The following is a 23171-nucleotide window of genomic DNA, read 5'->3' as shown; positions in this document are numbered from 1 at the left end:
AGAAGACTCTTGAGAGTCCCTTGGACTGCAAGGAGTTCTAACCAGTCCATTCTAAAGGAGATCAGTCCTGGGTGTTCTTTGGAAGGACTGATGCTGAAGCTGAAACTCCAATACTTTGGCTACCTCATGCAAAGAGTTGACTCATTGGAAAAGACTCTGATGCTGGGAGGGATTGGGTCAGGAGGAGAAGGGGACGACAGAGGAGGAGATGGCTGGATGGCATCACCGGCTCGATGGACATGAGTTTGAGTGAACTCCGGGAGCTGGTGGTGGACATTGAGGCCTGGTGTGCTGCGATCCATGGGGTCACAAAGAGTCGGACATGACTGAGCAACTGAACTGAACTGAACTGAATATGGCAACATAAGATGAACAAAGTCACTGCTTAAGAGAACAGATCCTTGCTTGAATTTAGCAGCTTCGGATTCTAAGTCAGGTCTCAAAAATCAAGATACCAATGTAACCAAACTCCTCAAGTAGGTATTGCATACACATTAAGATACAAAAGCCCCCCAAACCTTAATTTAGTTCAGTTTTTAATATTGTGCATTTTGTTTTTTTAAAAAAATGAGAGATGATCTACAAGATCTGCAGCAAGATTCAAGCTTGTGGAATAAAATAACTGAGTTTTTAATTCCTCAATAGAAAAAAAAAAAAAGAACGATTGCATTTTCTAATATTATTGCTTTTCTCACTCAATGAATTGAATTTTAATTGATTACCTATGGTTTACATAGGGCTTCTCAGGTGATGTTTAGTGGTAAAGAATCCACCTGCCAATGAAGGATACACAAGAGACACGAGTTCAATCTGTGTCAAAAAGATTCCCTGGAGTAGGAAACAGCAACTCGTTCCAGTATTCTTGCCTGGAATATTCCGCGGACAGAGGAACATGGCAGGCTACAGTCTATGGGGCCACAAAGAGTCAGACTCAGTGACTCAACAACAGCATATGCCTATTGGCCATTTTCTTAAACCCACTGTCTTGGGTTTGTTTTTGTAGGTCTTTTTTCTTCCCTTCCTCTTTCGTTCTCTTGTGGTTTGATGACTATCTTTGGTGTGGTATTGGGGATCCTTTTTCTTTTTAGTTGGTGTATCTATTGTAGTTTGGGGGTTTGCTATTCCTAGGAGGTTTTGATACAGCAGTCTATATATGTACAAGGTTGTTTTAAGTTGCTGGTCTTTGTTTTAAGTTGCTTTCTTTCCTGGAGAAGTTCCTTTAAAATATGTTATAAAGCTGGTTTGGTGGTGCTGAATTCTCTTACCTTTGCTTATCCATAGCTTTTGATTTGTCCATTGAAACTGAATGAGATTTTTGCTGGATAGAGTATTCTTGATTGTAGGTTTTCCCTTTAATCACTTGAAATATATCATGTCATTCCCTTCTGGCTTACGTTCTGCTGAAAAATCAGCTGATAACCTTATAGAGATTCCTTTGTGTGTTACTTGTTGCTTTTAGTATTTTTTCTTTGTCTTTCATTTTTGTCAGTTTGATTAATTTGTGTCTCAGCGTGTTCCTCCTCCTTGGGTTCATCCTATATGGGACTCTCTGTGCTTCCTAAACTTGAGTGTTTCCTTTATCATGTTAGGGACATTTTCAGCTATAATATCTTCAAATATCTTCTCAGCCCTTTCTCTTTCTTTTCTACTTCTGAAAATGAAAGTTGCTCAGTCATGTCCGACTCTTTGCTACCCCATGGACTATACAGTCCATGGAATTCTCCAGGCCAGAATACTGGAGGATTTCCCTTCTCCAGGGGATCTCCCCAACCCAGGGATTGAACCCAGGTCTCCCACATTGTAGGTGGATTCTTTACCAGCTGAGCCACCAGGGAAGCCAAAGAATACTGGAGTGGGCAGCCTATCCCTTCTCCAGGGGATCTTCCCAACCTAGGAACTGAACCAGGATTTCCTGCATTGCAGGGGGATTCTTTACCAACTGAGCTATCAGGGAAGCCCTATAATACCCAGAAGCCCTATAATACCCAGCAGGTCTCCTTCTGGGACCCCTATAAATGTTGGTCCATTCAATACTGTCACAGAGGTCGCTGAGATTGTCTTCGATTCTTTTCATTCTTTATTCTGTTCTGTGGCAGTGATTTCCACCACTCTGTCTTCTAGTTCACTTACTCATTCTTCTGCCTCAGTCATTCTGATATTGATTCCTTCTAGTATATTTTTTCGTTTCAGTTACTATACTGTTTATCTCTGTTTGTTCATTCTTTAAATCTAATTCCTTGTTAAACTTTGCTCCTCCATCATTCCTTTTAGTCAAAGAATCCACAGATCAAGTTAACAAAAGTCACTGATTTTGACTTTGGTTTGCCCTAGTGTTTTTTTCCCCTTCTTTCACACTACCTAACACATAGGTAAGTCTTTCTAGCCAAACTTCTCTAAGGGTGGAATGAGAAAGACAACCTATTTAAGTTTTATTTTTCTTAAGCTTTGGGTAATCAGAATTTTTTATTGAGATATAACTGATATAACATTATAAATCTGTACATATGGTAAAATGATCACCACAATAAGGTTGAGTAACACCTGTCACCATATACAGTTACAAATTTTTCCTATGACAAGAATTTTTAAGATTTAGTCTCTTAGCAACTTTCCAATATGCAATATAGTATTATCAATCATAATAACCAGGCTGTACATTACATCCTTGTGACTTATTTATTTTATAACTAGAAATTTGTGCCTCCTTCACTCATTTTGCCCACCTCCTGCTTTGGCAACCACCAATCTGTTCTCTGCATCGAAAAGTATGGTTGTTTTTTGAAAATTTAGATTCCATATATAAGTGAGATCATACAGTATTTGTCTTTATCCGACTTAGTTCACTTAACCTAATGTCCTCAAGGTCAATCCACGTTGTCACAAATGGCAAGATTTCGTTCCTTTTTATTGCTGAGTAATATTCTGTTGTATATGTACACCACAATTTCTTTATCCATTCATCCATTGATGGACACTTAAGTGGTTCTCTCCCTTGACTATTGTAAATAGTGTTGCAATAACATGCAGGTGCATATCTTTCATGTTAGGATTTTCATTTTGTTTGGAAAACTAACCAGAAGTGCAATTGCTGGATCATATGGGAGTTCTAGTTTTCATTTTTTGAGGAACCTCCATACTGTTTTTCATAGTGGCTGCACCAATTTACATTCCCACTGAAGTGTAGAGGTTCCCGTTTCTTCACACCCTCATCAACAGTGTTATTCTTTTTTTATTATAACCATTCTAACAGATATGAGATGACATTTCATTGTGGTTTTGATTTGCATTTCCCTAGTGATGTTGAGCATTTTTTCATGTACCTGCTGGCCACCTGTAGGCCCTCCTTGGAAAAATGTCTCCTCAAATCATCTGCCCATTTTTAACGAGAATTTTGGGGTTTTCTGTTGTTCTAGAATTGTAAGAGTTCTTTATATATTCGGGATATTGACCCCTTATGAAATATATTTGCAAATATTTTGTCCTATTTAGTAAGTTGCCTTTTCATTTTGTTGATGCTTTCCTTTTCTGTGCAAGACAAAATTATTTTTAAGGCAAGTAATATTACTGGAGACAAACAGGGGCAGATCATAATGATAAAAGAGTCAATACATCAAGAAGATATAACAACCATAAATATATATACACATAACAAGTGCAATGAAGCAAAAAAAGACATGGAGCAAAATCTGGCTAAATTTAAAAAGTAATTCAACAATTAGAGTTGGAGATTCAGTACTCCACTCAGTATTTGATAGAACTAGACAGAGAAATAGTAAGGGTAGCAAACGTATGAAAAATATTATCTACCAATTTAACCTACTGACATTTATAGAACATACCAAACAAAAGCTGAGTACACATACTTTCTAAGCATATATGAAACAATTAGAATATTCCTATGCCAGCCCACAAAGTAAGTCCAAACAAACAACTTCTAATCAAGGTATGAGTCAAAAACTCACAAGGGAAATTAGAAAATATTTTGAACTGAATGAAAATGGAAGCAGAACATATCAAAATGTATGGAACAGAGCCTAAATGATTAAAGAAAAAATTATAGCTGTACACACCTATATTATTAGATAGGAAGAAAAATCTCAAATCAATAATGTAAGTTCCCACTTACAAGCTAGAAGAATTAAAAATTAAACACAAAGAAAGAAGATAATAAATATTTCTATTGATTTCTATTCTAATAGAAATTTATGAAACAGAAAACAGAGAAACAACAGAGAAAACCAAGGAAACAAAATATTGCTTCTCTGAAAAGATAAACAAAATTGGAAAACCTTGAGCTAGACTGACAAAGAAGACAAAAATTATCAAAACCAGGAGAGGAAAAGCAATTTTGAAAGGTTATATACTATGATTCCATTTATATAATGTTTTCAAAATGACAAAATTATAGCAATAAAGAATAGCTTATAAATAAGTAGCATGAGGTTGTTGCTCTTGTGTGATGCAGTAGTTCTGTATTCTGATTGCTATATTTTTTACAGAAATTCATGTATGTAATAAAATTTCATTAAAATTAAATACACATACAAAATAAATACATGTAAAACCTGGTGAAATACAAATAAAGTCTGTAGTTTAGTTAACTTTACTGTGCATTTTTACAAATTTTTATGAGTCTACAACTATTTCAAAATAGTTTAAACAAAACTTGAGACTTTTTTAACTTCATGTCCATGCTATGTCACTTCAGTCATGTCCAACTCTTTGCAACAGTATGAACAATAACTCGTCAGACTCTTCTGTCCATGGTATTCTCCAGGCAAGAATACTGGAGTGGGTTGCTATGCCCTACTTATATGAAGGTATTAACTTCATACCACAAACAAAAAAAAGTTAATTCAAAATGGATATGTCTAAATATTAGAATTAAAGTCATTAATTTTCTAGAAAATATAGGAAAAAGTGTGTTTCCTTAGGTTAGATAAAGAATTTCTTAGTTATAACACCAAAAGTACAATATAGAATGGGGAAAAAAACAATGAACTGAGCTTCACCAAAAGTAAAAGATTTTAATCTTTAAGAAAATGAAAATACAAAAATAAATTGAACCTAACTAAATTTAAAAGCTTTTGCACAGCAAATAAAACCACTGCTAAAATGAAAACACAACCTACTGAATGGAAAATATATTTGTAAATGATGTGACAAATAAGGGGTGAATATCCAAAATACATAAGTAGCTTATACAACTGAATAATTAATAATGCATTCACATGGATGGATCTGGAGGGTTTCATTCTTAGTGAAATAAGTCAGGAAAAGACAAACATATTAATATATGGAATAATCTAAAAAATGAAACAAAAGAATAAATAAAACAGAAAAAGGCAGATACAGAGAACAAACTAGTAGTTACCAGTGGTAGAGGGAAAGAGGAAGAGGCAAAATAAGTATATAATAAATAAGCTACAAGTATACACTGTACAGAACAGAGAATATAGCCAATATTTTACAATAACTTTGAATTGAGTATAATCTATAAAAAAAATTGAATCACCATTTGCAGACCTAAAATTAATATAATACTATAAATCAACTATACTTCAATTTTTTTAAAAATTAAGAACTTGAAAAGACATCTGAAAGAAAATATTTTAAAACCATATATATGATAAAATATATTAATACTACTTAATTAAAAAACTAATGATCCAATTTTAAATGGTCAAAACATCTAAAGAGACATTTTATCAAAGAAGATATACAAATTTCTAGTAAGTACATGAAAAGTTGTATATCAGTAGTCATTAAAGTGAAAAGTGAAGTCGCTCAGTCATGTCCGACTCTTTGTGACCCCATGGACTGTAGCCTGCCAAACTCCTCCATCCATGGGATTTTCCAGGCAAGAATACTGGAGTGGGTCGCCATTTCCTTCTCCATGGGATCTTCCCAACCCAGGGATCGAACCCTGGTCTCCTGCACCGCAAGCAGACTCTTTACTGTCTGAGCCACCAGGGAAGACCTCTGGCTTACTGTAGCTAGAGACAAGCAAATCTGAGAAATTCCCACGCAACCAGGGCCCCAGCGTTGAGGACGAGACCAGGACATCAAGGGCCTCTGCCCACACCGGCTCAGAAGCCTCATGCCTCCCTGGGCCTTTAAGGATAAGCACAAGACACATGAAAAGTTGTACATCAGTAGTCATTAGGAAAATGTAAACTAAAATCACAATAAAGTGCTACCCCTGTGATACAAAAGACTGACAATACCAAGTGTTAACAAGAATGTAGAAAAACACGAGCCTTCACACATTGCTGGTGGGAATGTAAAATGGTACAGCTATTTCAGAAAATACTTTAGCAATTTCTTAAAAAGCCAGACTTAAACCTAATGTTGTTGCCTGGAAAATTCCATGGATAGAGGAGCCTGGTAGGCTGCAGTCCATGGGGTTACTAAGAGTTGGACACGACTCAGTGACTTAAACTTCACTTTTCACTTTTATGCATTGGAGAAGGAAATGGCAACCCACTCCAGTGTTCTTGCCTGGAGAATCCCAGGGACAGAGGAGCCTAGTGGGCTGTCGTCTATGGGGTTGCACAGAGTCGGACACGACTGAAGCGACTTAGCAGCAGCAGCAAACCTAATGTGTGTGCTAAGCTGCTTCAGTCATGTCTGACTCTTTGTGACTCTATGGACTATAGCCCACCAGGCCCCTTTGTCTATGGGATTTTCCAGGCAGGAACACTAGAGTGAGTTGCTGTGCCCTCTTCCAGGGGATCTTCCCAACCCAGGAATTGAACCTGCATCTCCTGTGACTTCTGCATTGCAGGCAGATTCCATACCACTAAGCCAACAGGGAAGCCCTAAACCTACTGTACAACCTAACAAAACCACCCCTAGCATGTACATAGCAGCATTATTCACAATAGCCAAAAGGTAAAAGTAGCTCAAGTGTTCATTGACAGATAAGTAAACAAAATGTGGTAGATATACAAAGAAATTCAGTCTTAAAAAGAAGGAAATTCTAACACATGCTACAACATGGATGAATCTTGAATACATTATGCTAAATGAAATAATCCAGCTATAAAAAGACAAATACTCTGATTCTATTTGTATGAGGTACATAGGGTGGTTGCTAGAGAACTGGGAGGAGGGGAGAATGGGAAGTTATTTTTCAATGGCTATAGAGTTTCAGTTTTACAAGATTTTTAAAGAGTTATGAAGATGAATGGTGGTGATTGTTGCACAACAATGTGAATGTACTTAAGACCATTTAATCGAACACTTAAATGTGATTAAGGTGGTAAGTTGTATTATGTGTATTTTATCACAATTATAAATTTTTAAGTAATAAAAATAACCAGAAATGTAGGGTTTTGTTTTTTTTTACTTAAAACTTAAGTCGCCTTAAAACCTTGGGACCTCAATGCTATTGCTCTATAGTCCATGTTCAGTTTTCTCTGTAGATTGTATGAGTTTAGATAGCACAACTTTGAAAGAATCTTGTATGCTGCTATTAGCAGTGCCAGATCCAGAAGAATAAGGAGCAGGCCTGAAGAACATCAGCCTACCTTTGTCACAATTCAGTCCCTCAAGCATATCCAGCCTAGGACATAGCCAATAGAAGACCACAAATGGGATGCTCAAGAGGGGAGAATGGAAAGTCCCTTGGGACTTAGGGTGGAAGAAAAAGAAAAAGGCAAAAGAACATGAGCTTGAGATTTATAGAAAACAATACCAAAAAACAAAAAGTAGGGCTTATTCTTACACAAACTCACCAAGGATGAGACAGACTAGAGATACTTCCTCCCCTCCTGGCTTCAAACCAGCCTCTACTAACAGCAGCAGGAAAAGATTCTATCTAGTCCCTTGGAGAAGATTCACAGATGCTAGAAGAGCCTCTGTGCTAAGAGACTGGAGTCCCAAGCCAAAGTATTCATTACCTCCCTCACTGCCCCTGCCACTGGTTTTTCCTTTAATTTTCCTGACCTAGTCAACTATATACTTTCCTAATATTCTAGTCTCTGATCCCCACTCATCTCGGAATTCCTCTCTCTCCCTTTCCCTTCAAGTCACTGAGTTTATCCACTTTGGCGTCAAAATGTCTTAAAGTTGTCCTCTTCTTTTCAATTCAGTTAATACCATGTATCTCATACCTGGACAACTAAATGAAAATTTTATAGGAGAAACTATTTGAGGCTATGCAATGCTACATTTTTCTATAAACTTCTACTCAATAATTTTAGCATTCATCAGTGAATCTTGCCTACAATTATTCCTCTGGTATTCTAGTTGTGACTTCTCATTTTTCTCATTCCATCTACATTTATTAACTGGAATTCTCCTGTAAGAGAAGAGCTGTCCCTTCTCCTAATTTATGCAACCACTGTTTATATCATCATGAATTCATAGGTGTTTTATTCTTCATATCATCATATTTACCTATTCTGTTACACAAGTTGTTCCAGCTTTAGCTATTTGGAGCACTTTGAGGTTAACTTCTGTGTCTTTCTGACATACTATCATTTTTTTAAAGCACTTCCTTACTTTTTAACACTGCAAATGTTCCAGGGTCACCTTGTATTTTCCCTGCCCCAGTTCTGGAATCATACTCTTCTCCAAAAGCCCTGATTCTGTTGGTGAAGCCTCTTGAAAGTCCCTTGGACAACAAGGAGATCAAACCAGTCAAGCCTAAAGGAAATCAATCCTGAACATTCATTGGAAGGACTGATGCCGAAGCTGAAGCTCCAATACTTTGGCCACTTGATGCGAAGCTGAAGCTCCAATACTTTGGCCACTTGATGCGAAGAGCTGACTCATTCAGACATGACTGAGCTACTGAACAACAACAACTTAAAAATCAACATCTAGGCACAACATGTGCTCATTACTATTAGGGTATTACTACTTCTAGGTCCTTCTCAGTAGGAGATAGGAAATTCATATGTATATACAACTGATATATGCCCACACGTCCATATTTATTTCTGTATCTATCTACCTGTATAAACATTAAAAGCAGGGAGAGGGGGGAATAGAATACATTAGTCCATACAGATGCCTCCAAATCCAATCTGATAGCAAAGGATTCATTCTAGAATTCCCATTTGTCACTTTTTTCTCTAATAGTGAGAAACCTGCTTACCATCTACTGTATTTACTTATCTGTTCAACAGCAATTAAAAACAGCTTCAGAATTGCTATTCCATAACCCTATGAGAGGGCTTCCCAAGTGATGCTAATGGTAAAGAACCTGCTTACCAATGCAACAGACAAGAGTTTGATCCCCTGGAGATGGGCACTGCAACCCACTCCAGTATTCTTGCCTAGAGAATCCCATGGACAGAGGAGCCTGGGGGGCTACAGTCCATAGGATCACAAAGAGTTGAACATTACTGAAGCGACTTAGCACACACGCATTGCTTGGAGAAACAAATTTGTCAACTACAGTTCAGTGGTTTTGTTCAGTACTTTTTTTCATTAGTCTTGCAGAATTCAGTCAAAATAAAGTTTCTTATTAATAATCCTGTCTTCTTCAAGTGTTTTGTGTAGTTGTGTCATTCATTGTAATAGAGGTAAGATTCATTTGTAAATTCCATTTTTAGTTTCCCATCACCCTGGTTGATTTTTTAAAATTTGAGGACAGTAAAATTCACTTTGTGGTGTAACATTTCTATGAGTTTTGATAGTTGCACATATAATCAAGTATCCACTAGCACATTGCCACATAAACCAGTCTGATTACCCAAGAAGCTCCCTCATGCCACTCCTTCATTATCAATCCCTTTCTCCATTTTCACCCCTTAGCAAACTGATTTGTTGTTTTTTGATTTTGGGTTTTGGGCCCTACAGTTCATTTTTTTTCCAGAATGTCCTCTTAATGGAGTCATACAACATTTAGTCTTTGGGATATGTCTTCATTCACTTAGCTAAATGCATTTAGGATTCATCCATGTTGTTGTTAATCAATAGTTCATCATTCTATATTGCTGAACAGTATTCCACTGAATGGATGTACCACTGTTTACTGACCCATTCATCTACAATACAGCTTTTTCTGTAGATACAAGTTTTCAACTGACTTGAGTCATTTAAGAGCAAGACTAGATTGTCATATGATAAATGGATGTTTAGCTTTACAGGAAACTACCAAATTTTTTCCAAAGTGGGTGTATAATTAGCATTCTCACCAATAATGTAGGAGAGTTCTTACTGTTCCACATCCTCAATAGCACTTGGCATTGCCAGTTTTGTTTGATAAGACATTCTAATAGATTTGAAACAGGATCTCATTGTGGTTTTAATTTCCACTCCCTAATGATAATGATGTTGAACATATTTTATATACTTATTTTCCATCTAAATATTTTCTCTGGTGAAGTATCTGCTCATATCTTTTGTCCACTTTTTAATTCAGCTTCTAACCTTCTTTAACTTTAAAAGTTCTTTGTGAGTTCTGGATATAAATCTCTTATCAAATTTGTGATTTTTAAAAATATTTGCTTCCAGTCTGTGGCTTCACTTCTTTTCATAGGGTATTTCACACAGCAAGTTTTTAGTTTTTATAGTCTAATATATCAGTTTTTTATTCTATGGATCATACTTTTGATAGTTATTTTTAAAGTTTTCACTAACTCCAAAGCCACACACATTTCTCCTACTTTTTTGTCTAGAAGTTGTGTAGGTTTTGTGTTTTATATTTAAGTATATGATCAATTTTGAGTTAATTTTTATATAAAGTATGAGGTATGTATTAAGGTTCATCTTTTCACAGAACTTCCTTCCAATTATTCCTTCCAAAACAAATGGCACTGGAACTGCCTTTACACGCTTGTCAAAAATAAGTTCACAACACTTGTGTGCATTTACTTTTAAGCTCTCTATTCTGTTCCACTGATCTATGTAGCTTTATAACTTGGTAACTTTGATAAAGTTATCAAACTTTATATCTTGATAATTGTAGCTTTATAATGTCTTGAAAAATGTGAATTTCAAAGAACTTTGTTCTTCTTTTTCAGATATTTTTGGCCTATTCTAATTCCTGTGTGTGTCCGTATGTAATAAGTATTATAAACTTGTCATAAAGTTTAAAATATAATATATATTACATATATATGTGTGTGTATATACATATGGAATGTAGATTTACAAATGAATCTAACTCTATTACAATGAATGACACAACCACACTAAAGGCTTGGGAAGAAAAAAAAAGGAGCTGACCTAAGAAGCTTTATTTTAACTGTGCATGTGTGTATATATATATATATACACACACACACATACATACGGGCTTCCCCAGTGGCTCAGTGGTAAGGAATCTGCCCGCAATGCAGGAGATTCAGGAGAGGCAGTTTCGATCCCTGGGTTGGGAAGATTCCCTGGAGGAGGGCATGGCAACCCACTCCAGTATTCTTGCCTGGAGAATCCCATGGACAGAGGTGCCTGGTGTGCTACAGTCCATAGAGTCGTAAAGAGCTGGACACTACTGAAGTGACTAAGCACCCATACACACACACACACACACACACACACACACACACATATTACACACACCTATAGAAGAGTTTTATTTGATTTTGATAGGGATTGAGTTACATATGTTGATTACATATTAGAGAGAATTGATGTCTTACCAATATTGAGTCCTCTAATCCATGAACACATTCTCTCTCTCTCTCTCTTCATATATTTGACTTCTTCCACCTCTGTTTTACAGTTTTCAGCATAAATATACATTTTGTTAGATTTATACCTTTTGGTGCTATTATATATGTCCTTTTTTGAAATCTCAGATTCTAATGTTCATTTTATAGAAACATAATTCACTTCTATACATTAACATTCTATCCTACAGCCTTGGTAAACTCACTGTTAGTTCTAGGAATTTTTTATAGATTCTTTGGGTTTTTTCCAATATACATTATCATGTTATCTGCAAACAGAGACAGTTTTATGTCTACCTTTCCTGCAGCCTTGGTAAACTTATTATTAGTTCTGGGAAATTTTTAATAGATTCGTTGAGATTTCCTAAGGTAAATCATCATGTTATCTGCACACTGAGATAGCTTTATGTCTTCCTTTCCGAACTGCATGCTTTTTCACTGTCTTGCTGTAATGCACTATGTGCAAGTATGAAGTTGGATACGAGTGGTGAGAGTGAACATCTTGCCTCCTTCTCTATCTCAGATGAATAGTATTCAGTCTTTCATTATTAAGAATAATGTTACCATAGCATTTTTTAGATACTGTTTTTCAGGTTAGGGAAGTTCCTTATTCTTCCTAGTTTACTAAGAGCCTATATCATGAATGAATGTTAAATCTTATCAAATGCTTTCTCTACATATTTTGAGATGATCAATCTGTTAAGTAAGTTACACACTCACCATACACACCCACACAAACACACACGCAAAGCTTGTAGGAGTTTATATTGCATTAAATTTATAAACTAAAGATACTTAGTCTTTCTATCCATGACATTTTGCATCTCCATGTAAGCTTCTCTTCCATTTTTCAATAAATTTTACAATATACTCTATTTAAATTCGGCAAAATATTTCTTAGATATATTCAAAGATAGTATAGCTTTTGATTTTATAAATAGTATCATTTTATAATATATTCTAACTTTTGTCCCTAGTTTATAAAAATGCACATGGTTTTGCTATTTGGAGCATGAATTCAGCAATCTCAATGAACTCTCTTATTATTTCTAGCCATTTGAGACTAGAAGTTTATAAATTCACTAGGTAAACAATCACACATCTGCTAATAAAAACAAGGTTGTTTATTCCTTCTTCTTGCATATTTTATTTATTTACTTTTCCTATTTGTTGAAAGACATGGAACTCCTGCATTTCTGCTTACCTTACAATCAGTGACGCTGGCTGCCTTTGTTCCACGTTATCTTTTCAAAGGTATTTGTATATTTAACAGTCTTACAAGAAAGAGACAGTGCCTCACTTCAGAGCAAAGGGCAGGCATACTTAAATGTCCAATGCAATAAAGATAATATTCCCCTCTAAATAAAGAGCATGCCTGTTTACTCCTCACTATGAATGATTCAGGTTCCCTAATCTCATGGTTGTGTGTGCATGCTCAGTCATGTCTAACTCTTTATGACCCCATGGACTATTACCCGCCAGGCTCCTCTGTCCATGGAACCTTCCAGGCAAGAAAACTGGATTAGGATGCCATTTCCTCCTCCAGGGGATCTTCTCAACCCAGGGATCAAACCTGAATCTCTTGCATTTCTTGCACTGGCAGGTCGATTCTTTAGCACAGCTCTACTTGGGAAGCCTAATCTAGAGTTACCCTCTGGTTATATAACCCATTGCATGTTCAAGTATCACCTAGCAGTCTTCCCGTTTTTCTATGGAAATTTGGACTCAGAAAAACAACACAAAAATTTGCTGATACTCTGGCCACTGCTATTGCTATTAAAAATATACTCCTTTTTGTTTTACACAGGAGTCTCATATCTTCTGTCAACATTCATAAAACTGGCAAGTTACTGTGTTAGCTTACAAGAAGGGTAAAATTTCAGATCCTTCAAAGTTCTTGACATTATTCTGCTGGCTATAACCTCCAGTACAGTGGTGACCTACGGGCATTGTTGTCTTCTTCCTGATATTAAGAAAAATGATTCTAACATTTTACCATAATATTAAGCATAATAATTGATTTAGATTCTTGGTGTATATTGTTTTTCAAGTTATGGGAAGTTGTTAAAAAAAAATTCCTAACCTACCCATTTAACTTGGGAAACTGCTATTTTAGTGGCCTAAAAGAGTTGACACAGCTTTCCAAAGTGGTTCTCCTTGGAATTAAAAATAGGAAAGAAATTCCTAGGAGGGACTATTAGAATTTCATGTAAGACAGTTCTTCATTATGTCATGCCTCACAGAACATTTGACATTCTTAGCCTCAACCAACTAGATACCAATAGCATCCCTAGTCTTGATGCCTGAACCACCCCTCTTCCCTCACCAATTTTTTCAAATATGCTCTAGAGTCAGAGTTGGCAGTCTTTTCCTATAAAGAGCCAGACAGCAAATATTTTAGGTTTTGTGGGCCACATAGCCTCTGTTGCACTACTCAAGTCGGCTAATGTAATGCAAAAGCAGCCATAGACAATACATAAATAAATGAGCATGGCTATACTCCAATAATGGAGAAGGCAATGGCACCCCACTCCAGAACTCTTGCCTGGAAAATCCCATGGACAGAGGAGCCTGGTAGGCTGCAGTCCATGGGGTCACTAAGAGTCAGACACGACTGAGAGACTTCACTTTCACTTTTCACTTTCATGCATTGGAGAAGGAAATGGCAACCCACTCCAGTGTTCTTGCCTGGAGAATCCCAGGGACGGGGGAGCCTGGCGGGCTGCTGTCTATGGGGTCGCACAGAGTCAGACACGACTGAAGTGACTTAGCAGTAGCATACTCCAATAAAACTTGACAAAAACAAGTGGTTGCAAGATTTGGCCTGCAGGCTGTACTTTGCTGAGAGGGATGGGTAGAGAGTAGAATATCCTCAAACTTCACAGATAAGAGAATGGGGTCATGGATGAAGTGATTTCCCCAACATTTTGACTGCACAGCAGTTTGTACCAAGCAATGATTAGAACACAGGCCTCCTAACTGCTGGTGCTCTTCCCACTGGGACACCTAACAGAATAAATGACACCCTAGAAGAATCTGCCTCAGCAAGTATTTTTATCCACTTCTACTAAATGTATGCAAATATATATGGATACTTGGCAGAAGTCCATGAATATATAAGGCTCCGCTCCAGCTGTCTTCCTACTCTGTGGTATACAGTATTTCTCTAATTTTACATCATTCCCAGATGAAGACACCATGGTTTCATCCCAAGAATGTTCATGAAAACATGCAATACAATTGGGCTAAAGGCTGAACCCAGAAGCAGAGACTTCCCACAATAACTCAGCATAAATCATTCATCTGCTAGATATTTCTACGGACAGCCTCACAAAATTGAGCACAGCCCTGATTTTTCATCTGTACAACAGAGCTTACACCCTATTAACCTGAAGTCTATTTTCAAGTGAGAATCCTTCAGAACTGGATCTAATACTAATCTATACAAAGTATAAGAATATAGAACATCTACTTTTCATTCATCTGCAATTGCTAAGATTCCATCTATAGAGTTATTTTGTTTGACCTGATTGATTCCTCACAAAAGTGCTAAATAAGTTGCCTCACGGCAACTAAGCCTCATGGAAGGACTATGTAATAATAAATAGCTATTAGCAGTGATACACACAGCTTGAAGCAATGTAGTAGTTCTCAGAAAAGGACTGGGCTTGGACAAGAAAAGCGACATAATCAGCCTTGGCCAAAACCAAGGCTTTGCTGATTTACTCAACAAATCTGGGGTTGTTTTTACCCTCACTTGATATGTCACACTTTGGGTAGAATACTGGACTACATGAACTAAAGTTCTTCCAACTCTAAGATTTAGTTAGTCTAAATTCAGGGGGGAAAAAAGAGAATGCTACATCCTGGAAAAACTCTCATAGAAGATGAACTCGGGCATGAAGAAAAGACAGGTGTTAGATGTGGAAAGTGAAGGGAGAGGTATGTGAAGCGATCAGTGTTGTTAATAACTACACAAACAGCGCCTCTCTTCCTCATACCCAAACAATAAAATCCACTCAAAAGCTCTAAGATGATCCCAATATCAAGAAGTTTCTAAAGAGAACCTGCTAATGATTTGGAATTTACTGCACCAAAGCAGCAGTAATGACACCAACTAAAGCCAACAGTCTGGCATAATTGTTGACTGAGCAGTAATAATCTTAGATGGCTATTTCTGTTGGAATCTGATATATTAAAATGATAGGTAAGGACAGGTACCAACAATTATACTTACTGCATACTTTTTGATGAAGTGAAGAAATACTTAGTTAGGCACTGGAATAGAGTCAGTAGCATTTGTCTTCATTTTGTGCCTGGAGAAACTAACTTAGCTTCTTTGAAAGTTGACATCCCCCATGGTATGGGTAGACTAACTAGGACTAGAATGTTTATATCCTTGACTTACATCATTTAGGTTTAAAGTTCTCCAAAGGGTAATGTGTAGTCCAAAGCTGCTAAATGTCAAAGTCAACCAGAAAACAAAACAGAATTCTAAATAAATCAAAATAAAAGTTTAGACATCTGAACTTTTGATAAGGATTTATCAAGCATCATCAGTTCCTTGTCTAACTTGGAAGCAAACCAAATTTCTTCATGTGGATGGCTTTGGAGCCTCCTAGTGGCAGCCTCAGGGGACCTACAGAACTGGAGTCCTGGAACGGACCAGACTTTCAAGAGTGTTTGTTATCTATACTGATGATCAATTCACACAAATATATCAGCTCCTACAATGTACTCAGGGCTTCCCCGGTGGCTCAGATGGTAAAGAATCTTTCTGCAATGCAGAAGACCTGGGTTTGATCCCTTGGTTGGGAAGATTCCCTGGGGAAGGAAAACAGCTGCCCGCTCCAATATTCTGGCCTGGATATAGTGCTCAACACACTATATTAAACAATGGGAATTCAAAGATGAATAAATGTTTGTCCCTACCCTCATGGAATTCACAGCCTACTACTATGTACACAAGTAAGAACAGAAGTAACTCTGATTCAATGTAATATGCACTTATAATCTGCAAAATAAAGGGAAAGGATGAATTCAGGAGTGTGTGATAAAGGGGGTTGACTTCTTAGCCAAGTCTTGACTAAAGGAAAAATGGAAGTCTATCCGATAGAGAATCCCAGGACATATATATTTTCATGCCTTTGCTAATTCTCCTTCCTCTTTGGATTATTCTCCCTTTTCCATATATCATACCTAGAATACTAAGACTTGAGTACCCTTAAGGTTCTAGTTTTATCTTCCAAGCACTGGAGAGATGTCAGAGACTGTAAATCAAATAAGTGACTTACCTATTGAAGACTATTCACAAAAATAATTCTGATAGTAGTATGAAAAATGTTATTAGGAGAGCTGGGGAGCAGAGTCTATTAATATGTCACAGTATTCCAAGGGAATGGTAAGGGCTGGCAGCACAGTAGCAAGAAAGAGGATTTCAGAATTAGACTACTACACCTATGTTAGGGGCTTTCCAGGTGGCGCTAGTGGTAAAAGAACTTGCCTGCCAATGCAGGAGACCCAGGTTAGATCCCTGGGTAGAGAAGATCCCCTGGAGGAGGAGGGCATGGCAACCCACTCCAACAAGTATTCTTGCCTGGAAAATCCCAAGGACAGAGGAGCCTGGCGGGCTACAATCCATAGGGTCACAAAGAGTCGGCCACAACTGAAGTGATTTAGCACACATGTATGCACATATACCTGTGTTAAAGGCCTAAGTTAAAGACTTATGATATCTGATGGCCAAATGAATATGGGAGACTAGGCTCAGAAAAGAATAAAAAATAGTTCAAAATTTTCCTTAAGAGATAAGGTAGGATAAGATAAGGTAGGAGATGATGCCTTTAACCAAGATAAGGAACACAAAAGAAATCAAGGGGATGAGTAATAATGAGGAACATTAGTAACTAGTTTTATTTGAGGTACAAAATTTATGATTTGTTTAAGAAACACTAGGAAGTGACTGCAAAACTCCTAACTCTGAAAAACACTATAACAATCTCAAAATAATCAACAGTGATAACCATTATTAAAATGTTAATTGTTGTTATCTCTTAGTGATATAGAGAAAAGAACAATCATATCCATTTTCATAAACATCCTGAAATTGATCCAGTCTCAGAAAATTAAACTTTCATTAGACAATGAAAATTTTCTAGCAAAAGTGAACATCTTATTCCCCTTACCTTTGTCCCCTTTGGTTTATCCAAAAACATCCATCATTCAAGGAACAAGTTGAGTTTCACCTTTGCCTTGCCACAAAGCCTTATCTTACTCCTTCAGACCTTACATATTACTCTCTTAGGTTACCATATCTGAACTCTCATAGCACTTGGCACAGATAACATTCTACTAAATTGTCCTTTATGATTTGCTAGAGTTTTAAGGAAATTTAGTTGTGTCTCTCCAACTATATTTAAGTTCCTTAAAGAGTAAGGCACTGGCCTACTTCTGCTCTCAGCCAGAGGCCAACTAATCCATATTCCAACTAATCCCCTAATCCACCTCCCCTATATTTTACAAATGATAAAACTGGGCCCAGACAAGCTAAATAAGTTGGGCAGGGTTCACAAGTAGTTTGTGAGTCCAGGTACCCAGAGCTTTATTTCCTTAACATTTCTATGCTTTCAGGTGCCCCATAAATATTTATGTTTTAATTTTATTATTGGAATATAATTAATTTACAATGTTGCATTAGTTTCTGCTATACAACAAAGGGAAAAAATCAGCTGTATGTATATGTATATTCCCCTCCCTTTTGAGCCTTCCTCCTACCCCCCAAATTCCACCTCTCTAAATCATTACAGAGCACTGAATTGAGCTCCCAGTGCTATACAGCAGGTTCCCACTAGCTATCGATTTTACACATAGTATTTATATATGTCAATGCTAATATTCTGATTCATTGAGGTACTTGTGCGCCATGTTTCTTTTCCTGTGAGGCATGTTTGCATCTTAACAGAATATTCAAATTCCAAAGCAGCCAAATTAATGATTATTTAACAATGGAATTATAAACCTCCTGAAAGGCAGTCAGGAATCTATTTGGTGACAGGGAGACATTCTGGAAAACTTAAAATCATATCACAAATTCCAGTATCCAGCTATGCTAGAATGACAGAAACCACATTAACCCCCTTACCTTGAATAACTTTTTAAAAGGACCAAGGTACACGAAACAATGCTTTCTGACATAAAAACATAAAGCACAGCACAGTGATTCCTAAAGAAGGAAAAACAAACAAGATGAGCCCTATCATTTGCCATCCATACCTGGAGAGAACTTTTAGGCTTGTAGTACAAAACAAGGAACCAAAACAGAACTCAGCAGTCTTATTGAGTTGACGACACAGAGTTCAGAGCTACAAGAGGCCAAGGCAACTTAAATTTGCAGCATACAGGAGAGGAGGGAGTTACACAAAGAACATGAGCTCCAGTAGTGACATCCTTGCATATGTGAGAAAACTACCAAGGTAAGGAAAAGAACCACCAGGAAGGAATAAGTAAAACAATCAGCACAGTACACACAGGACCAGGAATAATTCACATTCTGGGCAACTGAAAAGACCTCATAACATACAAGGCTTCTAGTAAGAAGGGTACAGAAAAAGAAAAGTATTGCCTCAGAAAGGTATTGCTACAACAGAGAAGTCAAATTAGTCATAGACTATTCTAACAAAACTTAAAAGAAAACTTGAAAAAAATCAAGCTGATCCCAAGGACCTTAACTTCATCTCTCAAAAAGACAAATAATATTTAAAGGAATATCAAACTATCCAGCATCCAACAATGTAAAATTTAAAATTTCTGATATCCAGTTTAAAACTACTAGCACACAAAGAAAAAAAAAAAAAAAGATGACCCATAAGCAGCAGAAAAATAAATAAACAGAAACAGACAGAAATGACACAGATGATTAAAGTAGTAGCCACAGAAATTAAAAAATTGTTTTAAAATATTGTCTATATATTTAAGAAGACAAAAGAAAGCAAAGGAGTGAAAATTAGAAATATAAAAGATATAAAAAGAAACAAACTTAATTTCTAGAAATAAAAAATAATAACTGAAAAGTATACTGAATTTAAGGCACTGCAAAAAATTAATGGCATAAAATGACATATATAAGGAGGGAAAAGACTCAAGAAAATTTAATGGAGCATCACAGAGCCATTAGACAATATTAAGCATCCTACTATATGAGTAATTGGTGCCAAAACAGGATGGGAGAAGGAAAATATAATGGTCCAAACTTCTAAATTAAATGAAAACTATAAACCCATAAAAACCTAAAAAGAAGAAACAAGAATAACACACCAAAGTGTATCACAATCAAATTGCTAAAAAGCAGAGATTAAAGGAAAATCTTAAAAGTAGATAGAGCAAAAAGACACATAAGGTAGAGTAGACTTTTTGTCAGAAACAATGCAAACCAGCAAAAGACAAGTCAACACAGATTACCAAAATGAAATGCAAAGAGAAGGGAAAAAAAAGAACAACAACAAAAAAGGAACAGAGAAGCTAAGGGCAGAGGAACACTATGAAATGGTATATTATACACAAAACTAGAATCCTAGAAGGCAAAAAAAAAAGAACAAGAGGGCTGAAGAATAATGGCTGACAATTTTCCAAAATTAGTGACAGACAACAAACAACAAACCAAGGCCTAGATCCAACAAACTCAGATAGCACTAATAGGATAAATAGCCCTTTTGGTTCTCTGAGCAGCACCATGGTGGTCAGTAAGAATAAGTGCCCTACAAAAGGAGGCAAAAAGGCAACCATGAAGAAAGTGGTTGACCCATTTTCTAATAAAGACTGGTATGATCTGAAAGCACCAGCTAAGTTCAATATAAAAAATATCAGGAAAACACTGGTCACGAGAACTCAAGGCACCAAAATCTCATCTGATGGCCTCAAGGGTTGTGTTTTTGAAGTGAGTCTTGTTGACCTGCAAAATGATGAAATTGCATTTAGAAAATTCAAGTTAATTATTGTGGATGTTCAGGGCAAAAACTTCCTGACTAATTTCCATGGCATGGATCTTACCTGTGACAAAATGTGCTCCATAGTTAAAAAATGGCAGACCATTATTGAAGCTCACATTAATGTACGACTACCAATGGTTACTTGATTCATCTGTTCTGTGTGAGTTTTACACAGAAAATCACAGTAACCAGACTCAGAAGACTTCTTAGGCCCAGCACCAGCAGGTGCGCCAGATCCACAAGAAGATGATGGAAATCATTACCCAAGAGGTGCAGACAAGTGACTTGGAAAAGATGGTTAATAAACTGATTTCAGACACCACTGGAAAAGACATAGAAAAGGCTTGCCAATCTCTTTATGTGCTCTGTGATGTCTTCATTAGAAAAGTAAAAATGCTAAAAAAGTTCAAGTTTAAATTGGGAAAACTCATGGAGCTAATGGTGAAATTAGTAGTTCTGGAAAAGCCACTGGGGATGAGACAGGTGCTAAAGTTGAATGAGCTGAAGGATATGAGCCAGCAGTTCAAGAATCTGTTTAAAATGCAGACTTTTAATGGTGACAAACAAAAGATCTTATTTGTGATTTAAAAACAGGATAAATAACAATAATCAAACATGCACACACACATACCTAGGCATATCAAGGTCAAAATGCTAAAAACCAAAGACAAAGAGAAAATCTAAAAAGCACTTATGGAAAACAAAAGATACACTGCTTAGAGAGGAGCAAAAAGAATTACAGGGACTTCTCTGTACAATGGTTAAAGACTCCTCACTTCTACTGCAAGGGGCATGACTTGATTCCTGATCTGGGAACTAAGATTCTGCACATGGCCAGCAGCATGGCCAAAAATAAAAAAGAAAGAGCAAGAATTATAGCAAACTTCCCAACAGAAACCATGGAAGAAAATGTAATGAAATTTTTAAAGTGTTAAAAGAAAAAAAAAAGGTCAACCCAAAATTTTGCACTATGCAAAAATATCCTTCAAAGGTAAAGGAGAAATAATTTTCTCAAACTCACTGATAGTATACCTACTCTTTAAGAAATGTTAAAGAAAAGTATTCAGGCAGAAGGAAAAAAAAAGTGGAAGTAAAAAACAGTTGATGAGTGTCAGAAAAGATAAGTGAAGGTTAAAAAAAATTGGTTTTCTTATTTTAGTTACTCTCAGAGATAACTGAATGGTTCAAGCAAAAATAAGAACAACAGGTTTCAAGCATGGCATATGTTACAATGAAATTATGATATCAATGGCATGAGGGATGGGAGGGAAAATATGGTACTTACACCATACATGTAACTGTGTAATATAAACTCAAAGTAGATTCTGATCATTTAAAACTCATTTTGTAAACCCTAGAACACAAAAGGCACAAATTAACTTTTAAATAAATTGGACTTTATCAAACAAAAAACTTTTCTAATGCTTAGCACACTGCCTATCATGTAGTGAGTATTCAATAAATGTTACTACTATTACCAGGTACAGTATCAGGCATGCTGAAAATACATACAAAAACAAAATCATCCTTTGCCCTCACAAGGCACATGGATCATCCCAGACTTAAGGAAAGGATGGTTTAGTATGATTTAGCAGTGAATTTAGCTGTGAGCTTCCTTTTGTCCTCAAGGCAAAAGTGGAAATTTAGTAATGCATACCTGAATTCATCTAATTGAAGGATGTAGAACATTTTTTTTAATGATTATTGTTTTTTACTCTTTTGACCACCCATCTTTACCAAAACTTTTACACTTCAAAAAGGTACATTTTAAGAAAATGAAAAGAGAAACTATACACAGGGGGTAAATATTTACAAAACAAATGGCTGACAAAGGATTTGTATCCAGAATATACTAAACTCCCACAACCTAGTAACAAGAAAAACAACCCATTTAAAAACAAAACACTGGAACAGAAATTTCACCAAAGAAAATATATAAGGCAAATAACTATAGAAGACAATGTTCAATATCATTAGTCATTCAGTTCAGTTCAGTTCAGTTCAGTCGCACAGTCGTGTCCGAGTCTTTGTGACCCCATGAATCGGAGCACACCAAGCCTCCCTGTCCATCACCATCTCCCAGAGTTCACTCAGACTCATATCCATCGAGTCAGTGGTGCCATCCAGCCATCTCATCCTCTGTCGACCCCTTCTCTTCCTGCCCCCAATCCCTCCCAGCATCAGAGTCTTTTCCAGTGAGTCAACTCTTAGCATGAGGTGGCCAAAGTACTGGAGTTTCAGCTTCAGCATCATTCCTTCCAAAGAAATCCCAGGGCTGATCTCCTTCAGAATGGACTGGTTAGATCTCCTTGCAGTCCAAGGGACTGTCAAGAGTCTTCTCCAACACCACAGTTTGAAAGCATCCATTCTTTGGCGCTCAGCTTTCTTTATAGTCCAACTCTCACATCCATACATGACTACTGGAAAAACCATAGCCTTGACTAGACGGACCTTTGTTGGCAAAGTAATGTCTCTGCTTTTGAATATACTATCTAGGTTAGTCATAACTTTCCTTCCAAGGAGTAAGCGTCTTTTAATTTCATGGCTGCAGTCACCTGTA

The 23171-nt window shown here is 36.6% G+C and overlaps 1 protein-coding gene and 1 pseudogene across 1 annotated transcript in view; one reads left to right on the top strand and one right to left on the bottom strand.

The window, feature by feature from the left end:
- Nucleotides 1–23171, bottom strand: part of LOC105002735 (inactive heparanase-2-like) — a 77140-nt gene that overhangs the window by 22505 nt on the left and 31464 nt on the right. The window lies entirely within an intron of this gene.
- LOC105002733 lies at nucleotides 20245–21222 on the top strand (annotated as a pseudogene).

This window comes from Bison bison, unplaced genomic scaffold, assembly GCF_000754665.1.
Source record: "Bison bison bison isolate TAMUID 2011002044 unplaced genomic scaffold, Bison_UMD1.0 scf7180017864456, whole genome shotgun sequence".
NCBI classification, from domain to species: Eukaryota; Metazoa; Chordata; class Mammalia; order Artiodactyla; family Bovidae; genus Bison; species Bison bison.
This window is presented reverse-complemented; position numbering and strand designations above follow the sequence as displayed.